Here is a 16,612-nt window from a genome sequence, read left to right on the forward strand (position 1 = left end):
TACATTTCTGCCTAGTAAATCACATCACTAAGCAGTATCCCCATAATGACTTTGTCGAGTTCAATCTGTCAGTGCTGTCTTTTGTTTAAAGGGAATAAGACTGAATCATTGGAGGTGCCTCATCTTTATGAACTCCAAATATCAAAGACTTGGTGACTTGATAGTGGATGTCTTGTCTTTTCAACATCCACTTAGATATTCTCCAGTGGCCATACTGAAAATAAGCTTGTTTGAAAGTAAGCATGAAGAAAACCTGGTGAAAATAGACTTTAGTAGCATTTTGAAAACAGCTTAAGTCTTGAGTGATGCATTTGTGGAGAGGGAAACTCATGGTTCACTGAAGCCACAGCAAAACATTGATTATCTGTATTTTATGGTAATCCAACAACATCTAAAACTAATGGCTGGACAGCTCAATGTTTTATAAGGTGTTTTTGTGTAGAAGGTATGCCCAATAAAGATGGCAGAAATTATTTTAAAAACCTTAAAGCCAATTCAGGAACAGACAGGGAGGCAGTGAAGGGAGTCCAAGGCTGGAGTAGCATATTCATGCTTTGTTAGACCTGTTAAAAGACATGATGATGCAACTATTCAGAAAGAATGAAAACAATGAAAAACCATATGATCTGTTTCTAACACAGCAAAACACAGCTGCCATGTGATGCCCTGAGGTGTAACATTAACTTGTGAGGGTGGAGTTCGCAGTTCCAGGATGCTGCAAGGCAATGAATGCCCCAGGAATGTGCAGATTTAACAAAACAACAGATGCAATACGTCATTAAACTGGCTCAGCTTTAAAATGATGATTCTTAAGTTGGGATATCTCATTTATTGAATGCTTTGTGCATTGACTCATTTCTGTTTGTTTTTCACTTCCTATGCTAGCATCTCAAATGGTCTGACATATCAAGAGAGAAGGTAAAAATGGGAATAACAGGGAGGGGCAATATTCCAACAAAGATCTCCTGGGTGGTGTTAATTCTGTAAGTTCAAAAGAAGAGGACACAACAGTACTATTAAAACAGCAGAAGATACACCTCAAATTTAGCAAATTATAGATAATGTTGGGAAACCATGTCATTATTAGTTTATAGTGAATATAAGGACAAAACATCAACCAAGTTTATTAAGCTTTCAGAGTACCTCAGTATCCAAGTTACCAAGCTACAGCACCATGATCAAGTTTAATTTAAACAGAAAGCTAGCAAGGCTGCTAGTTGATTTTAAGCTACAGCTTTAAAAATGTGGAGAAATACAGTCTGTAACCAGTTTATTTTGTATGAGAATAGACTCTATTCAACAGAGTCTGAAGAGAAATTAATATATTTCTTACTTTTTTGTAAAGAGAAAGGACACAGATCCTACCGAGTCAGACCCCAGCCCCAGTATCAGCAACCCTGAAGCTCCTAACGAGAAACTAGCCATGCAAGTTATTGTGTTGAGACCCATGGATCCAGTCTACCAGTGCCACCAAACAGTAAGCCAGAACTGCTAGGGGGGAAAGCCAATGATCCCTGTACTACCACATCAAGTGCCACATACTGCACCCCATTACAACCAACTTGCCTTTCGATTGACCATTTTGAATTTGTTGCAGATATTACTACTTGGTGATACAGATTACCAATGTAAAGGTGTTATTTCTCATGTATCTCTAGTGTGACTGTGTTAAAGAGAGAAACGTAATAATTAGCTTTCTTAAAAACCCCACTGATTATAGTCTTGCCCACCCTCTGGTCACCCATGTATAAAAGTCTAGTTCAGCCACTATCCTTAAAATATATGAGAAAATTGGAAAAGTGAAGGCCTAAATAAGTACAGAAGATGAGCAACAGGGAAAAATGCCACATCACACATGAACTAGCCCAAAAATCAGTGGTCTCTTACCTCTTTACTTCAACATTATTCAGATCAGATCAGATCAGAAATACTTTATTAATCCCTTGCAGGGAAATTCAATATAAGACATCTAGGCGAGGTGGCATTGGATGTGCTCAGTATAGTGACTTGAGTAAGAAAAAAAAAGATCCACAAAATCATTAAAACTATTTATCATCATCCCTTCTAAGAAAACAGACAGTATTTAAAAATCCTCTAAATAATTACAGAAAAGAACTTAAATAACAGGGACTGATATCAGCCATCTCTTTTAGGAGAGCTGAAGATGACAAACATCTCGCAAACATCCAACTCTAGTGCTTTTGCATGCTGTTTCTCATTACAGAGGACGCGTTTGAGAGTCAAAAAAAAAAAGCTTTGCATTTTGTTATATCTAAAAAATATATAGACTGACCATTAAAATGACCTTATTTTAAATTTTTATACAGTTTTACAATGTTTCTCTATGAAAGGATTTTCATCATATTTAGTTTTAGTTTACATATCTACCCTTACAACACATCTGTAGGCTGTTGCTTGAAACATGCTATGTAACATCTAATGTCACGGCACTGGAACTTATCCAGAGAATAAAAACATACCATGTGCATCATCTGGAATAAAGGTGAATCTCCATTGCTTCAGGCTCTAAAGTGGGGTAGCCCCCCCTTGACTGACACATCTTAACAATGCTATAAATGCATATAACACAAGCAAAGCAAAAAAAGTTCACACCATTTCTAAGTGGAACACCTTGAATGATGAGAAAATAGAATCGTCCTCAACACCATACCCAGAATCTGATCTCACTTCAGGTTTCTGCATTAGCTGAACTGTCATGAACTTAATTATGAGTAAAATGATGCATGCTTCTGTTTTTATACACACCTAATTTAGGCTTTTTGTCTCAAACTCAAACTAAACTTTTCTGAAAGAAATTCAGTTTTAGGTTCTTGACTCTTCTGTGTCTTTATCCTCTGTGAAAGTGGAATTTTTCTTCCATAATCTGTTGCTATTGGTTGTACAGATTTAACATTAATGATGAAAATGCTGTATTTCATGTAAAAGTACCCAATAGAGGCTTACAGAGCAACAACAAAAAAAAAGGGATTTTTAAAATCAGTTAAGCACAAAGAAAGTCCTTCAGCATCATAATACGAGACATAACTGATCACCATTAGCCTTAGCAACAATGTAGATGCCTACACCACTTTTCACTGTACTTGTATCTCACATAAAGGCTTTGTTATAAGAAAGAAAATGTCTTAAATGTCTAATCTCTAAGATACAATTTTCCCACTTTAGCTTCAGACACTAAAAAGGGAGGTAGAAACTTGCTGGGGAGCAAGTTTAAAAAAAAAGAGAAAAGGAAAACAGTGTTGCTAAGTGTTGGGCTATATTAATGAAGCGAATCCTTATCCAGTCACACACAACAAATAAATGGCCACCCCCTTGAAGCTCTTAATCGGCCCATTAGTCTTTGAGTGACCATAGCCTCGTCTTTTTTCCCCTCAGTGTCTTGTTCCCTTTAGACCACACCACATGCATCCATCACCTTGTATTTGCATGCCGGCCGCACATGCTGACAGAGCTGAGAGCACAGCTGGAGATGCTACATCATATTTATTCCCTTACCGGAGCAATAAACACCATTCACCATGTCTCAAACATCTCTTCTTTTCCTCTTCGCGTTGTTTCATACTGAAATGAATCCCATTTTGCACATCTAACCTGAAAACTCCATTTAAGCAGCTCTGCTACATCCTCTCATTTGTATGTCCTCTTGCTTGATCTGCTTGTGTCTGCTTGTAACTTCTGTTTTGCACATTTAAGTGAATTTGTTGTTCCATCTGTTACTTTTATTTGCTGATGTATGGATTCAATCATAGGAGGCTCTGCAGAGGAGTGTGTCTAAATGACTGAAATGAAAGATGAATATGCTAAGTAATGGCAGGGTTCTCTCCTCTAAGTCAGCCAAATTAATCACCAGAAGGCGTCCTGTGTGGCTTTGAGAGCTGCACAAACAAAGAGTCAGACCCTCTGAGCACTGACATTTTTATATATATGCGACCTGCTCCTATTTTCCTTCAGTTTCTCAGCTACTGTGTGCTGCATACTCTGCTAATTTAAACTCATTTCAGACACAATTAGCCTTTAGCCCATCAGAGCGCCACCCCCCAATCCTTTGTGAACATTTTCTGTTTCACTTCCTGATAAAGATCATTATTGAGGTTACTGAAAAGGGAGTTTTGATCATTTACAGGAGAAAACATATTAAAGGGCCTTTTAACAGGCCCATTAGGAGACTGTTTAAACTCCGGCTTGTTGCCATTCCAGGGTTATTAAGGCTACAGGGAGCCTGTAATTCATTCCTTTGCAAGAAGTTTTTTAATTACATTTGAATGGAGAATTTCACTACGGCAAAGCCGGTCCCCGCTGCTGTTATTTACTTTGTATGAAACTTCCAACTGCAGAGCTTATAAAATGAGGATGCTCATCATTTTTACTTTGCAGGCAAGTCACAACATAATTTCACTGCATCTGCTCTGCAGCTGCCTCTAAATAGGTTTATTTTTCAAATGCAGATTTGGGTAATTTTTGTATAGTTAAAAGCACATGTGTTCATTTTTTTTATGTGTTACTGAAGTTTTTGTGAGGAAAATTATTTAGCTGCTTAATTATGTTTGCTACCTATTTAAGTTAGCTGGTGACGTTTTGACTAATTACAGGCTGTCCTAATATATGAATTTAATATAGTTAATACTAATTTAATAAATCTATAAAAAGGATTTTTTAAAAATGCATTTGATATTTCCTAAGAATGTAAAAAATGAAAGTAATAAAGGCTATATTTCTATTCATCTGTACATTCTATTCATTTTCAGGTTCTTATTAAAAAGAAGAAAAACAAGTTTGCTCTATATAATCCAAATTTTAAGACTCAAACGAACTAAAACGCTGAATTAAATAAGTTCAAGATTTTTAGTTTTAAATAAAAAATTGGAAATGTTTGCCAGATATTACTCACCTGTCAGGTTTACGTCTTGGTGCCAGGACACATACCTGTTTATAATGTTATTTTTATAGACATATTGTGCTAGAGACAGTCTGTTTGGAATGGGGTTAGGGGGTGCGAGGTGGGAGTGGGCTCTATGTGTCCTTAGTGGGTATGTCTGTATGTGTGTGTGTGAGAGAGAAAGAGACAGAGAAAGTTAAAGTATGATTGACTGTGTGTTTCCCAAATTGCTCCGCACTAGTGTGTGGTGTCTTGTGTTTTTAACTTTCAAAAATAGTTTTTGACATGGAAAAACACTTTGTGTTACTTGTTGTATGAAAAGGGATTTATAAATAAAATTAGATTTGATTGAAACTTGATTGACACAGTTGTGTTAAAGTTAAAGAAGGTAAAGAAAAAGAAAATCTGTAAATGTAAGGTCAAAGCTGCAAAGTGTTTGATGTGAGCAGGTTGAATGTATGATTTTCCAAAAGACTGGTCTTTCTTTTGTGATAGTATAGGGTGTGAAGCAAAATGTAAGCATGTCCGTACAGACGTGATTTTGAAAATAAGTGAAAATAGCAGGATGAAGGGAAGTTGGTTCTTCTTTTTGTATTTTCTTTGGGTTAGTCCTAATTTAGTGTCCTTGTTTCACAGCAAGGTGCCAGCTGAAAACATTATTGTACAGATGTCACTAATGGCAACACAACATCAGCTCAGTCATGCTGTCAATGTCTGGTGTGACAAAGAAAGTCTCTTTGAATACCACTTCCCAGAGGAGATACCCTTTTTTTGTATGCGTGTGGAGAAGCATGGAAATGTGCTGCATGTTCATGTGTGCAGTGTGGATCTGCGTTTTTGCACGTTTATGTGTGCCTGAGAATACAATCACGTATTATTTAGTGGTTATGTCAGCACGTCTATGCATTTACTAAATGTGCATGAGGGTGTGTAATATGAATGTGTGTATGCTGGTAGGGATGCCTGCACATGTGTGCATGTCAGTGTAAGAGAGAATGATGACTCATATAGAATTTTAACACGATTTATTCAGTACACACTCATTTCAAGAAGTAATTACAGGGGATTTTACACATCAGTGTTGGGGAAAATTGCTGCATTGCTATTTAAAAAAAAAGAGAAGAAGAAAGGAGCTCTGGAAAGTATTGTGCAAAATGAATTCAAATTTCTTCAAATAAATGCCACGACTTGTTCAAAAAGAAAAGTGGAGTGAAAGATTTAGCCCAGCTACAGTCTGTAGCCTGCTTCTCATCTCTGCTGGAGATTAGCAGCCTGAGGTGATGTGGGCCATTTCTACCATTTTATGGGCATTTCTTTCCCTGAAACTGAAGTTAGTCAAGTTGCATTGTGGGCTCTGGATATGATGAATGCATGCAGCATTACAAGAAAAAGTTAAGTACTTTTATGCACATGATTAAAAAGAAAACTGTGTCCTTGTTGTTTGCCTAGTTTTTTTTAAGCCTATTTTTTTTCCATGGTGTTTTGTCTTGAAGGGAGCTGGTACCACAATTTCATTTAGAAAAATTGAAATATATTTATTCTTTATTCTAACTGTAAGTTAAAGACAGTAAAAGCTGAATACCTTTTTGACAGATGAAGCCTCAATGTGGAATATTATTGACAGCATGTAAAGGCTGGTTCCAATAAAACTTGTAAGCGTGTAAAGATTAATAATATAAATCTTATCTTAACATATACATACAACATTTCCATCTGTACACAGTGCCTAAATTAAATAAATGTGCCATAAATATTTAAAACATGGCTGGAAAAGGTTTGGTTACAGATCCTACACAGAAAGGATAGGATGCTAATATAACTAACCCAGCTAGCACAACCAAGAACAAATAACATACTGATTAAGAAGGCTTTTTACAAACATAATTCTATTAAAAGGTAATAACATCTATTGTTCTATTTATTGTTTAAGATTTAGAATCTGACTGTACTACTGAGACTTTGGTGACATGATATACAGTGTACCTTATAGCTATAAAGTCAGGAACAATTTTCATAAAAAATTCTATATCTCTATATCTTCTTTGATCCTGTGCAGTGAAGTAACAAAAATACTTTTGGTTTCCTAATTAAATGGATTTATTTGATAAAATCTAATCAGAGCCACCTTTATATGAATGGCTTCTTCCCACTAACAATGGAAAGTGAATGTCTACATTTTTAATTAAAATTTTAAATGCTTAATGCCTTAAATATATATGTTGTCATGGGTGACGGCGGTGAGGACCCAAATGCAGGCAGATCAGGCAGCAGACAGAACGGTGCAGGCAACCAGGTTTATTCCCCAAAACAGGAACACAAAATCCACACACAACAGGGAGTAAACCATAAGGATCTGACAAGAGCAAACTGAAAACCATGGGGCATATATGTACAAGGGGAGTAACAAGGAACAGGAGGAGTGAATGAGTAATTAGACCAGGTGAACTAACGAGCTAGAAACAGAAACCACAGAAACACAAGAGGGAAAACATATAAACTTAACTAAATGTGACAAAACCCAGAACTATAAACCAAAAATCAAGACAAAAACTAAAACATGACACAAACGATGATCTAAACAGAAAACCAAACATCACAAAAACCAGAACTAGAAACCAAGATCAAAACAGAACTAAACATGACAAACCAAAACCATGATCAAAATCTAACACAACCCAAACACACCAAAACCCAGGAACCATGACACACACACACACACACACACGCACGCACGCACACACACACACATATATAATGCAATTATATGAATTTATTCCTTTGGATTTTCTAGTAGTAATTTTAAAAGTAATATTTACTTAAATAACTGATATTTATGTCTACATGCAGCTCCATCATGTTGTCCAAATATGATCACTTCTTTAAATCATGAAAGAATTAAAATAAGGTTTAGGCTTCAAAATATCTGTTCCAGAGGTGGTCTCCCAGTGGCTACCCATCATTCTAAAAAGCATAGAATGATGGGTTGTACTGCAGGTGTTGTTATCCATCCATGTGTTGCCATCCTGCAGAGTTACAGATGACAGAATCCTGTGTCAGGGAGACTGAAAATGGAGTCTTTTCACACGTCTATCCACAAACCACATCATGTTGCTCTGACTTGCCCACAGTGGTCCCCCACATCACATCCAGCATCATTCAACTTATTATTATCACATCCAACGCCCTAACCTCCACCTCCTTCTGTGAGAAGCCTTTAGTTGTTTGTGTTAATTGAAAGTAACAAGAACATTTCCTCATCTTTGCCGCAAGCTCACTTCATACTGTGTTTGAGTAATTCCTTGTAGGTTCTTCTAACAGCCCAAACTTAGCTGTTGCCCTTGTATTTTCATCCAGGGTAGAAGTTGTTGTTTGATGAAGTTCATGTACATTCTTTTATGGGATCTAAATTCAATAGATTGCGAAGTTACAACTCATTTACAGTTTGAGAGGAATTCCCATTAGTTTTTCTCATGACAGTAACTCCTTATCGTCACATTCCTTTAGTCACAGTTTATAGCTCTTACATCAACACTTAAAACCAACACATAGGACTTAACAGCTGAAGTGTTAATTCTTGCATGCTTAACCATGAGAAAAACTTCAAATCTAAGTTGCAACACATACACATGGCATATGCATGTGTAAACAATGAAAAGCAAAGCAATCCTGGCAAGAACACCTGTTGCCGTCCCACTTTATGCTCTAAACTTCCATTTTGTGTTATAAGAACTTCACACAGGAGCTAACAAAAGCAAGCAAGCTGCAACATCAGTAGCATAAAAAAGAATGCTGGATCCACCACATCCAACTTAATATGCCACCTTAAAACACATCATGAGAGGTTAGTCATTGTAATATGAAAGCTTAATAATCACATCTATGATAGCATAACTTATGATAAACCATCATATAAGACCCATTGTAAACAACACAGTTTTAGGGGTAAAATAGTTTACAGCTGTTGCTGGATGGAGGGAGCATGGAGTAGAGACAGGACACAAGATGAATGTCAAACCAGTCATCACTGGGGAGTGCCTCTGAGAAAATCTGCCAGTTCAATAGTGGGGCTTTCAAGAATCCTTACAAAGATGGTAAGAAAAACTATCAATAAAAGACCCAGTAACTTTAAAAACTAGTTATGTAATCACATAGCTAATAGGGTTTGGGAAGCGGTGCACTGTACAGGTGTCATCAAAGTTCAATTTATACACATTAAATAAATAATAACATATTAACTCTTGATAATAACATATCAAAAGTGACATGCATTTTAAACACTGCCGTCATACAGTAGTACTGTATGAAATTTTTAAATGAGATACAAGCAGGTGAAAAAGGTGGATACTTACTGGTGTAGACCTGCTGGAACTGGAGTCGGTCCCAAAATACAAATGACCATTCATGATCACAATTTATAACCACTAATTAACCGAACATGCATGTCTTGTGTGACTGTGTGTGGAAAGGAAATCCATGTGGATATTACCCAAACTCCACACGGAAGTAAGATTTCATTATTTGTCAGTATTGCTGGCGTGTCAACCTGCCGTGAATGTTTGCAAGCATGCGCTACATGAGAAACACATTTCAGCAGGAGTCAAAGCACTAACCCTTCTAAACAAGTTGCAGAAGTGTCATCTCCTCTGAATAACAGCTCTTATCCTCCCTCTTCAAAGCAAACATCTCTTAGGAAAAAGAAGCAGTGATGAACACCCCCCCTCACAACAATCCTTTTTATCGTGCTGATGGAATCATGACTGTTAATGTCAGTGATTTCAGCTCTGTCTCATTGATCTATTTTCAACTTTGGCCTTGTGAGGTGACAAACATACTTCACGTCTCCCTTTTACTCTTCCAAGTAAGCCACTGCTGCCTGGAGGCTCTGCCCTGTATTCCTTTATGATTAAAACTAAATTCATTACTTCAGCAAAAGGCCACCGTCTGTTTTCCCTCTGTGTCGTTCCCTGCAGTGGCTGCTGCTGCTGCATGTGACACCAAACAGTTACTTTACAAATGGAGCTAGGCATTCACATAATTAAAACCAAGATGCTAGGACATAATTCTTAATTAAGCACTAATGTGATAAAGTGTGATGGCAGGACAAAATTCCCCTTTAAGGGAAGAGAGGCCTTTGTAATGAGGTGATTAATGGACTTAAGAGGGGAAGAAGATGTAATTGGCTGGTCGTTCCTCCCAGCTGAAATGTGGGATGGAGCTTGCCGTCTGCTGCAGAGGGCTCCTCGCAGAACACAGAGTGATGCTGTCTGATTGTACAGGAAGGCTCATTCCAATGAGGCTGGTATTCAAGAGACATAACTTTAACATCTAAACAAATTATTTATTTTATTTTCAGTCTAACAAGCCTTTTATGCATGAGCACTTTAATGTTAAGGAGCTTGTTTGAGAACACAGCATCCTGATTAGCAAAAAAATTATTATCATTTCAATTAAGGCAGTGACAAAGGAGCAGATTTAAAAAAGGCTCAGAGTGAATATGCTACCTGCCCTTTGCCCATATCATATCACAACCAGTGATATGAGGAGGACATTTACACAGACTCACAACATTACCCAGAACCATCACAACATGTCTATCTGCCCATGTGAAAAAGTAACAAAACTAATTTTAAAAAGTACTTTATCACTTTTTTATCACTGACATATTTTGATATTGATTTATCTAACCAGTCTGTTTAATGAGTTGTGGTGTACAAACTGATCTACTGGAAAGTTTCTGCTAAATTAAATTTAGCAGAAACATTCCTAGCACTTTTTTTTACGGTGGCCAGGAAGTGCAAAACAATATTACATCGAGTGAAACACTCTTCCATTTTCGCAATACAAATTTAGATCCAGTGAAAAACTTTTACAAGTTTACCGAAACACAGTTACAAAGATAAGTGACCCATCAGAATCTGTGACTGCAGGGAGTCCTCTGCACATCTTAGAAGTCGAGCAAAGTCTTGAAAACACTTTTATTGAAGTCTACAATACCTTCTATAATGAAGGTACAGTAAAGTAACACATTCTGATAGTTTTCAATAAAAGTGTTCAAGACTTTGCTTATGTACTAAGACGTACATACAGAGAAATGTACACTATCATCCCCCTGTCATTTATCTATCTATCTATCTATCTATCTATCTATCTATCTATCTATCTATCTATCTATCTATCTATCTATCTATCTATCTATCTATCTATCTATCTCTCTCTCTCTCTCTCTCTCTCTCTCTATCTAAATATCTATTTATCTCTCTCTCTCTCTCTCTCTATCTGTCTATATCTATATATATATATATATAGATAGATAGATAGATAGATAGATAGATAGATAGATAGATAGATAGATAGATAGATAGATAGATAGATAGATAGATAGATAAAGACGTCCAAAGAGCCTCTAGATTAGACACGTTGGTGCAAAATGCAGGATAAGTAAAAAAATTTAAAAAAGTGTGGTGTGGCTCATCTTTTTCATCTCGCCTCTCTACATCCTGCCATTATAACAGAGCGGTAAAAGTATTAACGCAATAAATACATAAATTAGTAACCACCATTAACGTGTTGTTTTTAACAGCCCTAATATATATATATCCTGCACGTAGGACCCTCAACTCTGGCAGAGCACTTGAGCTTGAGATGAAATCCCACATCTTGTCCTTTCCTCTCTAATGAAATGTTCAACTTCACACTGAAAGCAGTTGTGGTTGAAAATCCAACTCCAACCCTTACAAATCCAGTCGTATAAAAGAATCAAGCTACTTAATGTTACTGCTGTTTTATTCAGAATATTTTGATGTTTAAATGGATAAAAAGAAAAAAAAAAACCCACTCTTAGGAACAGTAGCAACACTAAGCTGCTGGATTTGCAGAATTTTGCTCACTGTCACATCTGCTTTGATAGTAATATCATAAAAGAATTCTTACCTGTGATTTCTTTAAAGCCAAAGTTTAGGAAACACTCTGCATCTCAGCTGAACTGTACAAATGTACTTAACCTTTAACTTAACTTTGCGCTGTGTAGGATTATAAAGAAATCTTTCCAAACAATTTTGCTAACATTGTACAGAAATTAAATATAAAGAAGTTTTGTTCTTTCTTAAAATTAACTCTGACAGCCAAAGTTTCTGTCTTAGTTCTTCTTGGTCTCTGCGCCGCTTTTGACACTGTGGACCATTGTATCCTGCTTCAGCGCCTTTAGCAATGTGTAGGCCTCAAAGGCACTGCTCTAAGCTGGCTTTCTTCCTATCTAACCTGTAAATCCTACTGTTTCTGTTGGTGACTTTAAATCCTGCAAAGTTAGCATTTCATATGGTGTTCCCCAAGTGTCTATTCTTGGCCCTTTTTTGTTCAATCTGTACATGCTCCCACTTGGTTACATAATCCATAAGCACAACATTTCATATCATTCCTATGCTGATGACACACAATTATACTTATCTGTTTTTGCCAACCACCTGAGTCTAGTAAACAATCTTATTCAATTTATTAATAATGTTAGACACTGGATGACTGAAGACTTTTTTACAACTGAATGATGATAAAACAGAAATTCTTTTAGTAGGCTCGAGGACTCTGAGGCACCAGATTTGTCTTTCTCTGTTAAACCCAGTAAACATGTAAAAATATTAGGTGTGATTATGGATGCTGATCTCAACTTTCAGAAACATATTTCTTACATCTCCAGAACTGCTTTGTACCATCTTGGAAATATTTCCCATTTCATCCCTACCAGATGCTAAAAAGTTGGTTCATCCTTTTATTTCAAGTCGGTTAGATAATTGCAACGCACTTTACCCAGGATTAATAAAACAAGCACATTATAAACTCCAGCTTATTCAAAACGCTGAGTTTTAACTAGAACCAAAAGGTGTGAACACATCACTCCCATTTTAGTATCTATTCATTGGCTTCCAGTACAGCAAAGAATTGATTTGAAAATTTTACTTGTATTTAAAACTTTGAATAGCACAGCCACTCCTTACATCTCTGACATGCTCACTGAATACACACCAGGCAGATCCTTGAGATCATCAAGTAAAGGTCTACTCTGCATTCCCAGAATTCAGTCAAAATCAGCTTATGGTGCTTTCAGTTACTACGATCCTACGCTTTGGAATTCCCTAACATATGAACTCCAGTATGCTACTTCAGTATCTTCTTTTAAATGCAGACTCAAAGCATTTCTATTCTTACAAGCTTTTAGTTTTTAACTGTAAACTTTTACCTTTTAATTGTTTTAATCTGCAACATTTCTCTTTTTGTCTGTTTTCTTTTAAATCTTATGTTTTCTAATCTTACATGTATTGCTTATGTAATGCTGTGCTGTGTTGTTGAAACACATTGGTTTTGCGCAAAATGTGTTATATAAATAAAATTGACTTGACTTTACTTTCAGTTAAAATACATAGAAAGTTCATGGGTGCCTTGAAAGGTTCACAACTCTCTTTAGTTTATTGTATATGGTTGTCTTCAAAGCTTGTTTTAGGTACAGCAGTAGAGATGACTAATGGAAGCTAACTAATGGAAATCTCTTTCTAGGAAAGCTTGTTGCATTTCTTTTCCATCTTCATAAAAGCCATACCTTCTCTGTATCTCAAGGCCTTCCTCACATTTTTTGTGTTATATAATTTCTGCCAAATTATTCTTACTTTCGATCTTGACAACTAGCAGTTAAAATATTTATCTCAATACCCATTTCCTGAAAAGAGCCAATCTGGAGGAATAAAAAAAAACTCGCAGAACTGTATAAAATGTAGGAGTAAAATAATTTATGTAATTATTTTTTATTTATTTCTGTCCTTTCAAGTCACTTGATGAACATGTTACAGAACCTGAAAGAGGTCATTATTCAAATCAATAATAACACTCCACTCCATTATTTAAGTTCTACTTTGGAAATTAATACAAAAACAGATACAAAAATACTAATTTCTCTCACAAATGAATTAAAAACACCCAAATGCTTGTAGCCTTTTTGTACCATATCTGAGCATTTATATCCTTTTTAACCACAGCTGGATCTCATGTGTCAAAAAGATTTCCTCTCTTATTGCCCTTGCTGCAGTAATTTCCATTCCTCTGTGTGCAGTTGCATTGTAGCAGGCTGAACTGGAAGTAACATGTTGGTTTTGGTCTCAGGTAGAACATAATGTTCCATGAGCTCACATCAGTCAAGTGGACACTTACTGCTGTATCTGTATAATTGTTGCAGACTCTCCAATTTACATAAAGATGAGTTCAGCTCCTCTTTTGGCTCTAAGCCACCTCACTTTTTTTCTGACACCCCTTCACCTTCATATAAACCTCCTCAAAGTGTCTGCATCTGTTCCTGCACAGTTACTGCCTATGAACAGACCTGCACAGGGAATCCCACACAGAGCAAACCTCAGTGAATTAATACATTTGTGTTTGTGTGTCACGCATGTTAACATCTGCAACCTGTAACCTGCACTGTGTATGCATCTGCCACTCAGCCTGTCACAGTTAAAAGGTGAACCCTGCTGTGTATTAATCCCTCTGATGCAAACTCTTCATCTATGTTTTTTCTAAAAATATACACATTCAGTATGTTGGTGCTTGCTTCTTCTATCTCCCCCTTTTTTTTTACTACCTATTGTATTTTATGGCTTTGACTGAAATCATCTAATTTGATGCCCCTTTTTCCTTTATGTTCAGATCCAATATAACTGAGCTGTGTTGAAAATAAGGGAAGAAAGAAGCAAAGAAAATTTGATCACACATTTAAACCCAGACAGCATCTCTTTTACTACTTAACAGGGATAAAATCAGTGAGCACCTTTTGAATGTCAAGGATCATTGTGTCTCATGGACTGTGCAGACTCACATTTATCTGGCGAAAACAACACTGCAGAACTGACCAAACCTGTGCTCTCTTTTTTTGCCTCTCCTCCAAAGCATGTCCATGGGGATAAACACACGCATGCACACACACTGCAGCTCCATCCCTGTACTGGCCATCTGTGTCCATACTGCATCACCAGGGGGCAGTAATACTCCACATGACCAGACATAAAAATACAGAAAAAATTTTAATTGGAAGAGATGAGTTTAGGGGTAAATGTCAGTGAAGATAGAATAAGGTGAGACCAGCAAAGGTAATAAGGTTCATACTATAAGAGTTTTGTTTTATTATATAAAAGCTAATTACATTAAAATAAATAAATTATATATAAAACGTAAATTGAAAAGAGTGACTTTGTACTTATCTGTAATAATGTTTGATTTACTCTGTAAAGGTGAATGTACCTGAATATAAATAAATGAAGACCAAACATACATTCAAGTGAAATTTTTAATCCCATGCATCCATAGAGGACTGTAAATTACTGCAGCCGCAACAGTTAAAGCAATTTAATTTACTACTCTTTCCTCTCTCCTAGTAGCAGTGACCTAAAGCTTTGGGCACACACTGTTGAGCAAATGTAAATGCTAACAACAGGTATAGCATTTAAATATTTGTTCATGTAAAACCTTCATTGACTTAACAATGAAACATAAATCAAGATTAAGTAACAGTATGATAGATAATATGGATAAAAACCATACCACTAAGTTCTGACTCTGATGATGAATGATGCCTGCAGCAGTTTATGATTCCATAAGAGTGAAAACCGGCTCGATAATTCCAAACTGAGCTGCTCAGAATTCACCTAACACAGTAATATACCAGGAATTTTCTCTTGCTAGTGTTTGACTGTACTGCAGGACCTTCGCAGTTCAGCTTTTTTTGCCAGTGACCACAGAGTTTACTGCAGTGCCACTTTTAATGGCAGATCCAACTAAAACATCCATCTGTTTCCCATTTCATCCTGCAGGATCATGGTAAAACTCCAAGCTGTCGCTCCTAAAACAAAGATACAATCTAATAGAGACTTGGGTTTTTCCTGAAATAAACCAGAGCGTAGTAGTCCAAACTATGTGTGACCTGATCCAAACAGAGAGAAAAACAAAGCAGCAGTACAACACTATGATGCACCACTGCTCACTGTAATGAGCATCTGCAGTAATAGCTACACATCCTGCTTTGTGTGAGAAAGAACATTTTTCCCCCGTAAAAATGATTCATTATAACATTCGAATGTAAGCCTATGGTTAATTATTGAACATATCGACATGAAACCCATACTAGTACAACAAGAGTTACAATAAGATTTAAATACAGTTTGGATGCAAACCTGTAAAACCCTCTATAACAGAGCTAATGGCATCATGGGGACTTTAGCAATGTGTCAGATCTCATCTAGACTGTGAGTAATCAGCCTAGTTTCATTGTAAATGAAGGACTAAGCCCAAAATACAAAGTATATTCATGAAGAATTTACTTTTTTCTTAAACCCCAGAGGACACAAAGCAAGGTATTTTTTCTTTGCATGCTTGCAACAGATTTAGGGTAATCTGCAAAAGAGGCAGGACTTGTAGAGACCTAAAACATGTTTTAGACCAACACTGTAGAAATAAGACATTTAATTCTTTAACTTGAGCAAATGGTTTAAGTGCATAAACATGAACTAAATTAAATAATTAAAGTTAAACTAAAGAGCAAGTGACAATGAATGTGTCTTGTCTGGAGGGAAGACAAACAGGTCTTCTGTATGACGGCCCTGGATGTCAGACATCCACCCTCTCTTGTCCTTCTGATGAGGACGGTTTTATCTTTTAAAACTAAATTACCCGCATGTCCAAGGCATGTTT

The sequence above is a fragment of the Melanotaenia boesemani genome, chromosome 14 (assembly GCF_017639745.1).
Source record: "Melanotaenia boesemani isolate fMelBoe1 chromosome 14, fMelBoe1.pri, whole genome shotgun sequence".
In the NCBI taxonomy this organism is placed as follows: domain Eukaryota; kingdom Metazoa; phylum Chordata; class Actinopteri; order Atheriniformes; family Melanotaeniidae; genus Melanotaenia; species Melanotaenia boesemani.